The sequence below is a fragment of the Hyaena hyaena genome, unplaced genomic scaffold (assembly GCF_003009895.1).
Source record: "Hyaena hyaena isolate Hyena2069 unplaced genomic scaffold, ASM300989v1 scaffold_241, whole genome shotgun sequence".
Taxonomy (NCBI): domain Eukaryota; kingdom Metazoa; phylum Chordata; class Mammalia; order Carnivora; family Hyaenidae; genus Hyaena; species Hyaena hyaena.
Genome location: NW_024080875.1, coordinates 1,135,360 through 1,152,075, shown reverse-complemented (window position 1 = coordinate 1,152,075; position 16,716 = coordinate 1,135,360). Strand labels below are relative to the sequence as shown.

General features: G+C 41.6%; 1 protein-coding gene across 3 annotated transcripts in view; it reads right to left on the bottom strand.

Annotated features, from left to right (window-relative positions):
- The window catches only part of IL6ST (interleukin 6 signal transducer), a 55,553-nt gene extending 50,277 nt beyond the window's left edge, over window positions 1–5,276 (bottom strand). For all 3 annotated transcript variants that reach the window (XM_039244514.1, XM_039244513.1, XM_039244516.1), the window contains exon 1: window positions 5,079–5,276. The gene's annotated coding sequence lies outside the window, so the exon portion shown is untranslated. The remainder of the gene's footprint in view (window positions 1–5,078) is intronic.
- Between the last annotated feature and the right edge of the window lie 11,440 nt (window positions 5,277–16,716).

Here is a 16,716-nt window from a genome sequence, read left to right as displayed (position 1 = left end):
AAAAAAAAAAAAAAAAAAAAAAAAAAAAAAAAAAAACATTTAAAAAAAAAAAGATAAAGAGCTCTACTTCATCACAGGTACATACATCCAAAATGATTACAGACCCAAATGCAAAAGCAAAATTTAAGAGTATTGAAAGAAAATACCGAGTATGTTTATGACCTTAGAGAAGGCCTCTTACAGATTACCACTGTTTTAGACACATGAAAAGGCTTAAAGAGTATTCTGATGACCATCCATGCTCTCATTACAGCTTAAGAAATAAAACTTGACAAATACAGTTGGAAGCCAAATAAACCATCCTCACTCTTAAGAAGTTCAGTTTAGAGAGGTAGAAGTGCATACAATGCTACAGAAGCATATGAAAGAACTCAACCCAGAAAGGGCCCAGGAAGGTCAGATATGAAATATGAGTAAAGGTTTTTCTAAACAGAGAAAATAGCATACACATGAGCTATATGTCATCTTTGACTCTAAATGTCAAATGAAGATTATCAATGGCAAAATTCCAGCACATGCCAGTGTACAAACCACAGCTCTGCTGAGTTTACTTTGTGTTAGGGAACACATGTGAGGGAATACAAAAGAACATCCAACCATAAGCAGACTGTGCAGACAACCTATATGAAATGCACTATTCAGAAGTAATGATGAAACCAATCTACCTCAGAGCAGAGGATGAAACTGAGTAAACAGAAAATGAAAATTAGGGGGTAGAACATCCAAATTTTAACAGGGCAACAGATTTACTGTGCTGAAAGGAACAGAGCTCCTGCTATGGATAAGTTTACATATATAGCTTTGAAATAATAATCTATACTACAGGCACATTTCAACAGATATAGCTCTCTTAAGTGATGATCAAGTTTCTTTTTTTTTTTTTTTAATGTTTTATTTATTTCTGAGATAGAGAGTGATAGTGTAAGCATGGGAGGGTCAGAGAGAAGGAGACACAGAATCTGAAGCAGGCTCCATGCTCTGAGCTAGCTGTCAGCACAGAGAACGACGCGGGGCTCGAACCGTGAGATCATGACCTGAGCCGAAGCCAGGATGCCTAACCACTGAGCCACCCAGGCGCCCCCAAGTTTCTAACTTCTCGTTAAATCTCATTAAGATATACTAGTCAGAATAAAAAAGAGACTGTAGCCATTGTGACAGTATCACAAGTGTTTCTGAAACATTCCATATTGTTGACTATCTTTGCTTCCTGAATTTCTCTTAATCTCCTGGTTTCTATGTAACAATATCATGTGGTTGATTTCTATCCTTTATCTGTTTTACTGTCTTCTTCACTGAATTCTCTGCTAGGTTTTATCTCCCGGCTATGAATGGAGCCAAGAGTATTTAGAATCTACTACTTTTTTTTTTTTTTTTTAGGTTTATTTATTTATTTTGGTGGGAGGCAGAAAGAGAGAGAGAGAGAGAGAGAGAGAGAATCCCAAGCAGGGGTCCTGCCCGATCAGTGCAGAGCCCAACATGGAGCTTGAACCCACTAACTTCCTTGAAAATACAGGACTTGAACTATCATCTCCAAACAAAATAATTTCAATAATTCTGGCTGGAAACTTTCTTTTGATTCCAGTTATATATCATTGTCTTGGATATTCTGCTTCTGACTCAAACTGAAAGGTCTAAAAACAAAACACATATATTGTATACATACATACATACATGCACCCACTTTTTTAAAAAGTCACAGTACTCATCTTTTTACCCCATCTAAGACCACCCTTCTTGAACTGCCTAAGTCAGTGGGGTCCACTGTTGTTTCTTTTCTATTAAATTCTAGCTTGTCCAATCTTTTTTCACAATGTCTTTCCCATTTGTCTCTTCCTTTCTACCCTGTGCCATGACCCATGTAATCTAGGCATCTTAGTACTTATCACTGCCTTCCTGCTTCCAGTCTCTTTCTATCCTCCGAATCATTCTGACATTATAGGTAGATGAATCTATTAACCACATTACTTTAAAGTTGTTACACTTTCCCTCAAAAGCTTTTTAAAGGGTGAATATTAATGTCAAATATTTTAGCTATTTAAGAGCCTAAAAATTTGGCTTCATGTGCCTGTCTCACTTATCTTCTCCAATATTTAAATTCTGTTCTAGAGAGGTTCTGACTGAGCCGTAGAGCATGAGATTCTTGATCTAGGGGTTGTGAGTTCAAGCAGATTAATAATCTGCTGAAATTATTAATGTAGTTTCCCAAATGCAAAGCAAATATTTAAGCTTTCATTTTACTTGACCTCATCATGCCGTTCACAATCTGGTCTACATTTTATGACTCCCTACTAGCCACTTGTGGCCACTAAGTTCAAGCCACTACAAACTACAAGGCTTTCTCTAACACACTTTGTTATTTCAGAATTTTTACTTCTACATATGCTATTCCCTGCCTTTAGAATGTCTTCCAGACTGTGCTTGGTACCGTATATAACTCAGATGAAACATCATCTCTGGTGTGGAATTTCCCCCTCCCACAAACATCTTTGCTCCCAATGCACTTGAGTACCGTTTGGTAACAGGGCTAATAACACTGTACTTTGTATGCCTTGATATTCTCAGAATCTAAGATACTCTGAGACACACAGAAAACAATTAAGAGTGGGTTTTAAAAGATTTTCTGGTATGGTCATATTATTTTGGTCACTGACCTTCAAGTAAACTACATGAAGAGGCAGTATATGCATCACAGTTAACAGCTCAGATTCTGAAGCCAGGCTGTCTAGGTACGAATTTTGGATCTGCCTCTTACTAACTGTGTGGCATTCGACACATTAACCTCTCTTTGCTTTAGTTTCCCTCTTTGTAAAAGGAAAATAATAACATTTACCTCCTAACGTTATAAGGGTTAAAAGAATATGGGCAAAGTGCTCAGAAAAGTGACTGGCATACAGTAAGCACTGCGTATGTACTGGATACTATAATTAATACATCTTGCTTACTTCTTGCCCTTTCTACATAGACCTCTTTTGGAATGGGTTTCCTTCATTTTTCTCCTTATCCAAATCTTACAAAGGTTTCAAGTGTGAGCTCTGCTCAACCCTTTGATCATTCCAACCCTTAAGTAATCACTCCCTAATTTATATCTACAGCATTTTCTGTATCATTCTGCATCTCATTAAAACTGCTTTGCAGCCTTGCAATTTTTCATACCTTTGTCAGCCCAATTTCTGTAAACTCTATGAAGGTCCTGATGATATTTCCTGCATTTTTGTGAATTCCTAGAGCCAAGAGTGTTTAGCATTTGTTGTGTAAAATAATAAACAGAGCACAAACTTCAATTCTGATCATACTGTCTTTGCAATCAAAGAAATGGAGAAGGCTATGAGAACATTCCACACACTTCTTTACGAGCCAAGCTGCAAATGTATTAGGGCCATGGGATCCTGACTCTTGTTAAGATGAGAAACTCTCAACTAGCTTTTCTGCGGGGGGGAGAAGGAGGAACCCTTCCTGCAGAAGAGTTATGGGGGAGTCCAAAGTTCCCAAACTGTAGCAGTGGACCCTCTATGAGAAATGTGTCAACATGACAAATGACAAAATGGAAGTACAGGACTTGCAATTACACAAATTGTAGGTTTCAAGGGACCCTGAGCCTCAGTTACCTTCTTTTTAAAGTGGGTATTCCAACATCTCCTTCATAGGTATATAATAATCAACATTTGCCCTAACATTTAATCCCACTGCAAATTCCCTTAGAAAACTGTTTAAATCAAGTGAAAATACTGCAACTCATAAATGAAAATGAGAACACTGCACACATTTTTCATTACATAAGAAAATATGCTAAATTAGCTGGCAGGAGTACTGTAATATTCTAAATTACCTCTGAGAAAATTAAACACGTCTAGTGCTGTCAATTATACAGACTCGTGAAGAGTGAAAAATTCCACTACAAAACTTAATCTCCTTTCCTCTCACTTTCTCTCCATCCTGTAGTTCTTTTCTTCCATTTGTGATTAAAAACAAGTGTTCAAAATTAACCCCCCCAAAACATGCCGGAAAGCATGATTTAACTTAATAGCAAGTTGGTTCTATAAATGTAAAATTCCATTTACAGTCCAAAAATACTTCCAAATGGGAATTATTATGAATTTAAGAAATTAAGATAATGGCGAACAGCTCATATGATGATCTGCGTCAGGAATTTCAAATTAAGAGTTGTTCCAACTTGAAGCTGGCAGTCACACAGTCTAAAGGGTTTGTTTACAGCACTGACTTAACCAAAGACTCCAATCTTTTAGAAGAGTCACTGGGGCATTCTAATCATTACTTATTTTAAAGCAGTGTAACTGCTGAAATGCCCAATACCAACTACGCAAATTAAACCGAAATGGGTGTCCTTTCTGAAGGTAAAAGAGAACAGAGGTGGCCAGTCTTATTTCTAACTTGATATTTTTTTCAGTTGTAGTTATGAATAAAAAATGCAGTTCATCTCCTTAAAAACAGGACCTTGCTGCTTGGAATAAACCTTTAAGCTTGGTAGGGACGGGTGAAATTTTGAAGATGAATCTGGCGCTTTTCTGATACAGTGGTGTTAGGTGGGATTCGTTGCAACCGGTACACAAAAGAGATAAACAGAAAAAAGACACCAGTTTAAAAGGTTTTAAGCTGAACTTCCAAGAATGTTGAAACATCACAATTTCGGGATGAAAAGATGGCTATGGGGAAGAGAAATTAACCTCCAGGTAGAAAATGAAGAGTCAAGTGGAATTTAAGGGGAGAAGGAGCAAAAAAAAGTGGGGACTGGGGGGGCGGGGGCCTAAGAAGGTTACGTGTGTGTGTCCGTCCCCGTCCGTCCGTCCGTCCCCTCTGGAGGTAAGGTATGCACTTAGGGTTGAGATATGTAGTTGACAAAGTTGCGGAAATCTTCGGAGGTGTGCGAACAGGGAAGGGAAGGAGGAATATGGGGATTTCCAGACTGGGACGAACAAACTTGGGGCTCGCGCGGTGTTGGGGCGCCCCTCTCCCGAGGGTGGATGGCCCTCTCGACTGCTAGGTCCCCGGGCCCGAACGCGCCGACTCAGCCCTCACCCTCCCGCTACACGGCCCTTCACTAGACTAAAGCACCTCCTCACCTCAGGCCGCGGCGCCTCGCTCCTCCGCTTCTGGACAGCCCACGACTCCCTCGGTGCCACGCCGGGCCGGGCCCATGGGCCGCGCAGCCTCGGCCTCCGGCTCAGCTGCGCCCGGGCGTTCCCCGCGCGGCTCCACGGGCCTCTCGGTTACTCGCTTGGGCTCCGGCTCGCTCCCGGCTCCTTCCCGCAGACGCGGCACGCGGCCCTCCTCCCACGGCGGGGCGTTGCGCCCTCTGACCCCGCCCCGCAGCGCCCTCGCCGCGTCCCGCCTCCAGACTTAGGGACTGTATGCTGATTGGCCCCAGAGAGACCCGGCGCGCCCGGGCATTGGCCTGGCGGCAGCCCGTCGGCAAAGGGGCGGGACACCAGGCAGCAGCGATTCCCGTAACGCGGCTCCAGGCGTCCGGGATTCCGGTGGCTGCGCCCGCGTCGCGTCTCCTAGACCAGATCGAAGGGTTCCCCCCACCTCCCCTCAGCGGGCGGAAGGAGCGGAATGTTCCATTTTCCCGTGGAATAAAGGGGTCGTGAACTGAAGCCCGGGTGCTTTCTACGCCTGCTGCCCTCCCTCCTCGCCGCGGTCCCTTCGGCCTTCCTTAGCGGCCTTCCCTGAGGGACTCTGTGCAGTGAGGGACCGCCAGGCTCCATTAGGGACAAGGGAGGCGTGGGAGCTCCTCGGGAAAAGTGAAGGGCCCAGGGTCGTGACTGGACACCAGATTACCGGAGATCGTGGGGGCGGCGGCCTTGGTACATGTCTTACATAAACTAACTTGCCGTGATATATCATTTTTTAACCTAATGAGTTGGTTGTGATTGGTCAGTGAACTCCAGAGCTGGCGACAAGCCAAGAAACTAGTTTTTTTCTTTGCGGTTTGCGCCTCCCGATCTGTGATAAAAATGCCTAGCAAAAACTAATTTGGGGGCTGTAGGAAAAATGGCAGGCTGTAGGAGGGCAGTAATGGTTTAATGGGCTTGAACAAAGTATACCCATAAATTAACAGACAATTATAAAGTTTTTCATTACATTGAGGACTCAGAGTAAAACACAGAGTATATTATGATCTCTTTGTTGATCAGATAATTTTTAAAAGACACAGAAGTAGGTCTAGTGCTAAGGGAGTCCCAAGCAATCTTGGAGATGGCGCTCTGAGATAGAGACAAAGCTTCGGTGTTACTTGTTCAGCTCTTGATACTCCTCGTCATCCTATGGCTAACTCAATCAAGTGTGACTGGATTGTATTCTAGTTCTGCCATTTATAGGGGTGTTTAAAACAAACATATAACATTTAGTTAAATTAAATTTTTTATTTAGATCTAGCACACATTTATTTAGAGGCAATGTGTCGTGGTTAAGCATACCTTCTGGCTCCAAGTTGCCTGAGGTTGCATCCTGGTGCTGCCACTTCCCATGTCTGTGACCTTGGGCAGGTCGTCTAGGTTTCTATATCTGCAAAATGAGAATAAGGGTACCAACCTAATAGGATTACTGTAGAGGTTAAATAAGTTAAAATAGATGAGGTGCTTTGTAGACAGTAGGTGCTCAATAAATGTCAGCTTTTGTAGTTATTGAATGTCTGTTAGGTTAATGCTTCCCAAATCTTTTGCATCACAGCATATGTTGAACATGATGATATTTCTCTGGCACAGGGAATAAAGACAGAAGGAATCAGTATCTCACAGCACACTAGTCTGCCTTGGGCACTGGTCAAGAAAGCAAAAGACCGAGTTAGTCCTTTTGTGGATATCTCTGTATTTGCTTAGTCCTAACCTCTAAGAAACTCACATTTTGTAGGGCCAGTTAAAGTCCTGGGCTAAAAAAAATGAACCAATCTTGGAGAGAGATTTTTCAGAATAGGACGAGCCCTTCTCCCTTGGCTGCAGTTTTATGAATTTGCAGACATCTCTTTAGGGTACTGGCCCCAAAATGACCATTTTTACATTACGGATGTGTCATGAGAAAGCTCCGTCAAAATGCAATAATAAGTGGGATAAAGTGACATATCAATCGAGAACTTTCCAAATGTGCCTTGGGATCATGTGGGATGTCACATGTGTCAACAGTGGAGGGTTGGGAAGTGCACGGTGAGAGAGCCACACGAGGACCCCGAGGTAACTTGATGGACAAAGGTAGGAAAAAATGCTGTGCAACAAAGGTAACATATGTCAGAGAGAAATTTTGCCTGCTCGCTATTGCATACAGTTGACCCAAACCGAAGATAGCCATTGACTTCCTTGCCTGTGCCCAACTGTGTTTCTGAAACTCTGTGTCAGCCTGGAACTATCCCCGTGTCCTGCCCCAACCTAATGATTTCAGCCAGCATGATAATGACTCAGTTAGCACCCTGACCTCACAACTTCTCATCTTTCTCTGTTCCAATCAGCCTCAACTTCACCCTGTCAGAAGCCTGCAGGTGTAGCCACTCCTTGAATCCAGTCATCAGATGAAATTACTCCACCTGCAAACTTCAGTCGTTAAGTTTCTTTCTACCCTTTCTACCCGCAGCCACCTACTCTTGTACCTCTCTTACTCCCTCACTCCATCTATGATTTGTCCTCAGTGTGACCTCTAGTCTTGATTCTCAAAGTTTATTAGTTATTTCCTACCTTCACTTTATCTCCCTAAACGGTGAGAACCTTTTTATCAACTTTTTTCACTACACTCTCACTAGTATCTTCAATTCCCTTGACCTTCAGCCATGTTTACCTTATCAATGCTGTTTCCTAACTATTTCCCTTATCCTTGAACTACCAGCCCCACCCTGACATTTATGCCTAGTGAGGAGTCTTGTTTCATCATTTCCTGGAGAAAACCAATACCATCCTTTGTGAGCAATCTTAGCTTTTCTCCAATTTAGGAAACAACTGTATATCCTTTTCCTCTTTTCCCACTGCCTTATTATTTAAAAGTTTTCCTCCTTCTGTGTTCTTGGTCCCACTCTTACCAATTTTAGTCCCCTAGTTTAATATTTCTCATTATTAGCATAGAATACCTTAGAAAAATTTTAAAAATTAAATATTTAATCAATGGTGAGTTGGGGACAGCTTTTCTGTGTGTGTTAAAATCTTTGTAACCTAACAGCATCTAATTCACCAAGCAAAATGAAAAGTAATTCAAAATAAGTTTCAAAATGGAACAGTTTCAGCCACACTGTGATCTACTTAATAAGTCTAGGATGAAATACGAACTTAAGTGGCAACCAAATCTGCAAGCTCAAAAACATGACAAAGACATTTCATAGCAACAAAACTAAGCAAGAATGTGACTCCCTTTCAAAAATTTTACTGCAGAATAATCACTGGGCATACCGTTAAGAACACAACTTGATAGTTTTTCACAAACTGAGCAAAGCCATATAATGTGCATGTAGATCAAGAAAAAAAACATGACCAACACCTGCAAAAAGGCCTTTCCTGCTTCCTTCTGGTTATTGTAAAGTCACTGGTGACCGCTGTTCTAACTTCTAACGCTACAGTTTTATGGCTATCATTTTAAAATTGAAAATTTAACAGAAACGTAATTTATCAGTATTTGCTTAATGAATAACTAGAGTACAGCAAGAGAGTTAGGAATGAAATAAATAGGAGCACCTGGGTGGCTCAGTCAGTTGAGCATCCAACTTTGACTCAAGTCATGATCTCACGGTTGGTTCGTGAGTTGGAGCTCCATGTTGGGCTCTCTGCCGTCAGCCTGTCAGTGCAGAGCCTGCTTTGGATCCTCTATCCCCCCCTCTCTCTACCCCTTCCCTGCTTGCACTCTCCCCAAAATAAATAAATATTTTAAAAAGAAAGAAATGAAATAAATACTGCTCTGTATAAAGGCTAAAACACAGATACAAACTGAAGCAGAGAGAGTATAGCATCCTGTTACTCTGACCTCTGGATAGCTGTATCAAATAGTTCTGGGCTTGTCAATGATCTTGCACTACCCTCTTTCACAGGGAGAATGAAAGGCCAGTGCAGAAGTGTGAGCACCTAACTGTTGCATCCTATTCCCAGACACATATAAAGGATAAGGAAGTCAGGTATTGGGACTACAGCTTTGCAGTGACCCAGACTAGCTTCAGAATGTCATCTTAAGGATTTTCACCATACTTTGCTTTTGTCAACTCTGACACAACTCTTGGAGAGGCAAAGGTTTTTCCGCTGTTGACCCTCATATGCAAAAATACTTTTCAGTTACAAAATAGATTCCCTGGCTCAAAGTCTGATACTTAGTACTAAAACCAGATAAATAAGAGAGTACCAACATGAATTTTTTTAAAAATTTACTTTATGGGTTTATATGGCCAAGAAATCCCAGCCCTTTGCCTAGAATTTGGATACAGTTTCAGTACCAACTGCATAAAATAATGGCTGAGGGAAATCTGTCTCCTCAAGGGAAGCTGGTGCACCAGTGCTTACTGAAAAGGCAATAATTCATTGAATATACTTCTTGCAAATAGCTGGAATGTTTTTGAAAATTGTCCTGATTTTTCTTTAGAATTTTAGAGTTTGATCATTTTCTGGGATCAACAAATAATAAATGGAATTTAGTGTCCAGTCAAATGAGAATGAGAACAAAGCTAATCTAGCTCATATTTCAAATTATGAGAATCACTATTTTGCTGTAAGTGGGCATGATACACAGAATCTTACTGTAAATTCTATGATCTCTGGCTTCCCAGTGTTCTTTGTGTGATTTCCTCTCCGTGAGAGAAGGGGTATACAGAACCATGCTATGTAAGACCACAGTGACCATCTTGCTAGTGGCTGTCTGTCGTGGCTTTGAAAACTCAAATGGCCATATTATGTTACATTAAACTGAAGTACCTGTCTTGTGAGGAGACTCTCTTCCTTGCTGGCTTTGATGTAGCAAATGGCCATACTGTGGGCAGTCACATGGAGAGATCCATGGATCAAGGAATGGAAGGTGGCCTCTGGCCAACAGCTAGTAAGTAACTGCAGCCTTCAGTCTTACAACCTCAAGGAACTGAATTCTGCCAACAAAAGCAGATCCTGCCCAAGTCAAGCCTTGAATAAGACAGCATCCTCAGCCAACAAATTGACTGCAGCCTTATGAGACCCAAAGCAGAGAATCTAGTCAAGCTGTGCTCAGACTTTGGACCCATAACTGTGAGATAATAAATGTGTGGTAAGATGATAAAGTTTATAGTAATTTGTTGTGCAGCAGTAGAAAACTAACACAGAAGGCAAAAGTTGAAAGCTATTTACATACATGTGTACACTGAATGTTATTTTTACATAGTCAAATCTAGCATTTTTTAAAAATTTTTATTTATTTCTAGGAGAGAGAGAGAGACAGTGTGAGCAGGGGAGGGTCAGAGAGAGAGAGAATCACAGACTCTGAAACTGGCTCCAGGCTCTGAGCTGGCAGTCAGCACAGAGCCCGACGCGGGGCTCGAACCCATGAACGCGAGATCATGACCCAAGCGAAAGTCGGACGCTCAACCGACTAAGCCACCCAGGCTCCCCAAATCTAGCATTTCTTAATAAGAAGAAGAGATGGATCGGGGGAAGGGAATTATATCAAATAGGAGCTTGTTCTGATGTCCAAAACCCAGGAATTAAGGGGATCCCAACTGTTCCAGTTTATTCAATTCATTTATTCCATAAACATTTACTGAACATCCACTATGTGCCAGGCACTCTGAATAAGACACATGTGTTGTTCTTGAGAATCTCAAAATCTAATGAGAGAGGTAAACAAAGCAGCTATTATAGCTATGTCATACTGCTGTGAGAAAGGTGTTAAGAGAATATTTGGGCAATTTTTGGGATGAACACTGGGTGTCAAATATAGGAGATGAATCACTGAGTTCTACTCCTGAAACTGAGACTACATTATATGTTAAGTAACATTAATTTAAATAAAGAAATAGAGAACATTTGGAAATACTCATGCAAGAATACTTAATGAAATGGGGATTACAATAACTCTGTACTTTTCTCTACCTCCAATCTCACCTCCTCATACTCTGTGGTGGGTTAAAGATGGCTACAAATTCTGTGATACTCCCCTGTGGAAGGGTGAGGTCTCTTTCCCTTCCTATTGAATTTAGGGAAGGTTGAGTATGGCACTGATCAATACAGTACAGAAAAAGTGACTCTATCTAAGTTCGAGGGCTATTTTTCTTTTCCTTTTCCTTTTCCTTTTCCTCTTCCTCCCCCCCTTCCTCCTTCTCCTTCTCCTTCCTTTCCTTCTTTTTTTTTTTTCTTTTAATTAAGTAGCCCAACCTCTTGACCTGAGGTCAAGACCTGAGCCACATCAAATGTAGGACGCTCAGGCAACTAAGCCACCTAGGCACCCTGGGGCTAACCCTTAAGAGAAGCTTTCACCTTGGTCTCTGGAAGTCTTGAGCCCCTATGTCAGAAGTCTAACTTCCTTGTTAGACCATATGGAGAGGGCTGAGATGACATGGAGAGGGACAGTGGCCCAGCTGCCCAGTTACCAAAAGTAAAACCATTTTGTAACATCCACACCGGATCGGCTGCCAGACGCACACTACCATGATGCCAGTCAGTGCCACGGAGAGCAGAAGAACTGCCTAGTCAGCCCTGCCCAGTTCCTGACCTTGAAAACTGTGACATGTACTAAAACGTTATTGTAAATTACTAAGTTTTGTTTTGTTAGGGAGGAATAAACAAGCAGAATGAGACCCTCAAATCCATCATGCACAATGCTGAAAATCTGACCACCTCTTTCAAAGGCTTCCTATAACCTAAGCCACTTTTGTGGGTCATGAAAGTCTTCCACTACCTGACCTCTTCTTACTTCTCCAACCTTGTCTTTAACATAACCTCCAACACCAGCCTGTCACATTACCAATTTGCTAATGGTTCCTGGGCCAACTTCCAGTATGCTGTTTCCTGCTTCCATGCCAAGAAAAGACAGCTTATGCTGTTCCCTTGCCCTATCATTGCCTTCTTCATTTTCTTTGCCTAACTCGATTACCATCTTTCAATATTCATCTTCAGAGTATTTCCTCCTCCCAGAAATACATCGGACTTCTCCCTGCTCTAAGCCATGAGAAACTCACAACAAAGAACGCAATTGACTCCAGATGATCTCCTCTACTTCCTTTTCACCAGTGTTTGCTAACTTCTGGGTCAGTAGGAAAGGGCTTCTGTCCTCAGTCTTGACATGGCCTAAGATGACCAACAGCCCTATGTGGTTCTTGGGTGTCACTGATGCCACAATAGGTACCTTTGGAGATAGTTTTGATGCACCTGGACTCATGATGTACACACCCCATGCCACTTTCCACTTTAGTGATGCACTGTTATGGCTATTGGACCCCTTGGGCCCTTTGTCAGCTAAATTCTGTGCCCTTACTGAGGGTCTAGGAGCAATTTAGCTCTTTATCTGTGCTTCTGTGGGGCTGCTAGAGATTCAGAGGGGTGCCTCAAGCTTTCCTTACTCATGGTATTCTATGTGGGCACCTTTAACTTACTACTGTCACAACATTGTGTGCTACAAAACACCGTTAGGCTGTTGCCTCCCAGGCTTTCACATGGTAACAGATCCCCAACATCATCATGAGCCTCCATCGTCTTTCCCCACTTTAGAGCTAACCTCAAGGTAAAGGTTATGGTAAAAGAGCCTTTCTTATATCTCCAATACCTCTGTTTCTCATGCTTACACTCATTTCTCTACTTTTGTTCTCCTCAACTTGGGAAGTCTTTACCAGCCTGGAAATGGGTGCATATGGGAGGCTGATGCTAAGTGTTTGTTATCACAGCAGAAGGGGCAATTAAAACTGGGCAGCAAACCCTCTTCCCAAACCCTTCTGTCTTATACCTGACCAAGGCTTTTGAATTTGAAACCCAAGAGTGTGACACCGTTAGTCCTTACTAATGCTGTGATCATTTTTCTAAAGCAATGGGGGAGGGTTAGTAAATGGGGAGTGCCAAGAGAACAAAACATAATCAAGGATGAACTTTACTAAAATATCTTGACATACCAGAAGAAAAATTTTAGCTCTTCCAAATCTACGCACACTCTTCTCATGTCTGTCATGACAGACATAGGTAAGAAACCCAAAATTAGAATACAGAGTGTCTGCTGTCCTTAATGTGATTTTTGGTGTGTAGGGAATGAGAAAAGGGGAGAGATCAGCCATATGAAAACTTGCTTTCAAGTACCCGGGGCCAGAGCTTGAAATGAGGCATTTTCCCAAGGGTTGACTGACTTGGGAACTGACCCTCAGAGGTCACATAGAAAATTTCCAAGGACATTCAAGGCAGCACACACTCTTGATTGTCGTAAATAAAGGGAAAAACCAGAACAACTGCCTGGGACTGAACTTTTTGTGCCCTGCTCTGGTTCTGCCTGTGGAGCTGTGTGAGAGAGGACTGTCAATGCCCTAATGTGCCATCATACATCTCCCTCCCTTGGCTCTTTCTTCATGCCTTCCTTTCTCCCCTTTTACCTCTTAACATCATTATCATGAATGTTTTTCATACACTACCCTTTTCTGCATGCATGAAGGCAGAGCAAGAAATGAGAAAATGGCCAATACATCTCATGTGTTGATCTGTAACGGTAGGAGGAGGGAGAAGAGAAATCCAGTATATCTTTACACCTCTAGCACCTAGCTCCTAATGGACTGACCCAACCTTATATCCAGAAAACTATGCTATACTATTTGGACTATGATTTGGATTTCAAAAAGAAGATAAAGTGACTTTTTTCCAAGTAGGAAGAAGTTACACTGTTTTCTCTAATTGGTCAGAGACAAATTTTCAATGCCTGAAAAATTAGTCATAATAACTACCCTTCCTTGAGTGCCAGCCATATGACAGGAAGTGAGTATACTAGGCCTCAATATCCCAAATAAACTTTCCAATGTAGAAGGTGCTGTCATTCCCATTTTATAGAAGAGGAAGAAAAAGCTCTGAGAATTTAGAGAACTATCCAAGGCCACACAGCTAAAAATCTGTTCGTGAGGACTGGAACCTAAGTCTTTCCTGATCTCAAAATCACGCTCTTTCACAATGCCGTGTTGCCACCTCACCATAGGTTTCACAAATACCTTCTAGTGATTTTAATTATTTTGAGCTTGTCATAAATGTAATGAGATAGATAGATTCACTTGGAAGAAAAATCTTTTCCATCCCTACGCAGCTCCCTCTGGAGATTACTGTGTGCGGAAATCAAAGTGATAGCAAACACTTGGTGTTTACCACGTGCTAGGCATTTTTCTAAGTGCTTTATATCTAATGATCAATCCTCACAACAATTCTGTGCAATAAATATTATTATCCTCCTTTTAAAGATGGGAAAATTGAGTCCCACAGTGGTAAAGCTACTATCCCAAGGTCTCACTGCTATAAATGGAGAGTCTGGGGTTTGAACCCAGAGACTGTGCTCTTAAACACTATGGGAATGGCTATTCATAAATTAGAGTGAAAAATGACTTTCACAATTGAAAATACAGTCAGTATCAATTTCTATATCAGTTATAGGGCTCCTTATACTGCAAGCAACAAAAATAACCCAGTACCACTTCTGAGAAGTCCAGAGGCTGTAGGCAAGCTTTGATCCAATGGCTCAAATGATGCCACCAAGGAGCTGGCTTCTATCTCTTTACTTGGATTGGACAGTATGTCTGGAGCCCTGGGTTCTACTCTGTGGTCACCTGAGTCATTACCACGCTTTCACTCTATGGTGACAAATGACTGTAGCAGTTTGAAACTTAGCATCACACACCATTTCAATAGAAGAGTGAAAGCTGCCTTTCCCCCAAAGTCTAGCAGTAAACATCTCCTCATGTCTCATTGGCTCTAATTAGGCTACATGTCCATGCACAGACTGTGGCAGGGGAATGAGATAAGATGATTAGCTTTAGTGCATTGAGTTCCACATCTGCAGCTTCACCCCGGATACTTGTCTGAGAATGAGGGGAGGAAGTTTCACCAAAGCTAACATAGGGGATTATTTCCTGGAGGGAGAATGTACATGGGGCAGGATAGAGCAGTAGTGCAGAGTACTTCCAGCCTAGAAGTGTCAATATTTTGGTGTATTTTCTTCAAATCTTATTTTCTAAGAATAGCTGTTACTTGTATATACCCTTAGTTTTGTTTTTTCATTTATTGTTATGACCTAAACAATTTTCCATGTTGCTAAAAGCTCATTTTATTGACTACACTCCTAATGCTTTTATTAGCTCAATGAAATCTTCCAGTAGATTCCATAGGTACAGATCTTGATAGTAGACATAGCTGGAAGGTATGGTGACTTCAAATTAGCCTGGGTCTTATCTTGGAAGGGAGCATATACTATACTATTTCATAACTCTTGCCTCTCCTACAGCCATACCTCAAGCTCCTCTTGGCATGGTTTCTGGGGTATGGCTTGTGAGGGAGAGGAAGACGAGAAGGGAGGCTCAAACTTTCTAGAAGGCCACTTGGCCTTATCTCCATATTCTTTAAGAGAAAAACTTCAGACACCAACACATACTCCCTCATGACCTGAGAAACTTGCTATGTAGGATAAAAAGACCAAACAGTGGGAAAAAAATTAATTAGAAGTATGGCAGATCCTGGGTAAAAAGAGCTACAATTGCATGACTCTGAAAACCCTCAGCATGGCCCTGGCACTGTCTCTGAAAGTATACAGTATTGCCTCTGTGCAAAGGTGTTTTTTATTTTGGTTGGATTTTTTGCTTGTAAGAGGGCCAATTTCTTTAGGATTTGGCTAGAATATTTAGATCCTGAATTTCTGGATCTAAACTCATTTGCACTTATTCTAAGTAGAACAGTCAGGTTGAACTTGTGGATCAACAGTTCACATTGTGCCAAACAAAATATTTTCTTCTTTGAGACAAGTAATGAGTTCCAATATTCTTGAGCCTTCCTCACACAATGAAATGGGTCACATCATTAAAGCTGCCTTAAAGGAAAATCTATGAAAGCATTTGTAAAACTAACGTTCTAGAAGAAAAGGAACACCACCAATATAGAGAATTATTAGTTGCTGTTTCGTATCTTCTGATGACTTCACATTTTGTGTTAGCCTCTAAGTGAAGTTCCCAGTCGTCATATTATGTATAAGGGTGCAAGGCACTGATCATGGGGGAAGGTGCTGCTGGTTATGATTTCTATTCTGCCAGGCCTTGGTGGGAGCACCCAGTTAGGCAAATTGAGGGAAGGCACAATACCTTTTATGTGCTGGACAATTGGTCATGATTTACTGTGTAAGATGATAGGTTGGAGAGGAATCACAGGATGAGGAGACAGAAGACCACATGGTTCTGCCACTTACTAGCCTTATAACCTTAGGCAAGTACTTATCTCACCTGAACCTCCATTTCCTTATCTTTAAAATAGGAATAAAACACAACTTATTTCAGTAAGTTGCATATATATTTCAGCAAGTGTGTATAAGATACGTATACACACACACATTTGCTTTGTGTGCCAAAATAGACTTCCCTGCTTCTCTGAGGGCGGTGGCTAGGGAAGGTGGGGCAAAATAGTGTTGTGCTCAAGAGGACTTTGGTCGTTTTTATATTCAGATGTTAAACCACAGCTGCTGGGCAGGCAGACCGCCAGTGCAAAGCCTGCTCTTTCAAGCTGCACTTGTGATTCCAATTTCCTCCCTTCACTCTTCATTCACTGACCTATGAATAGGCAAGTATCA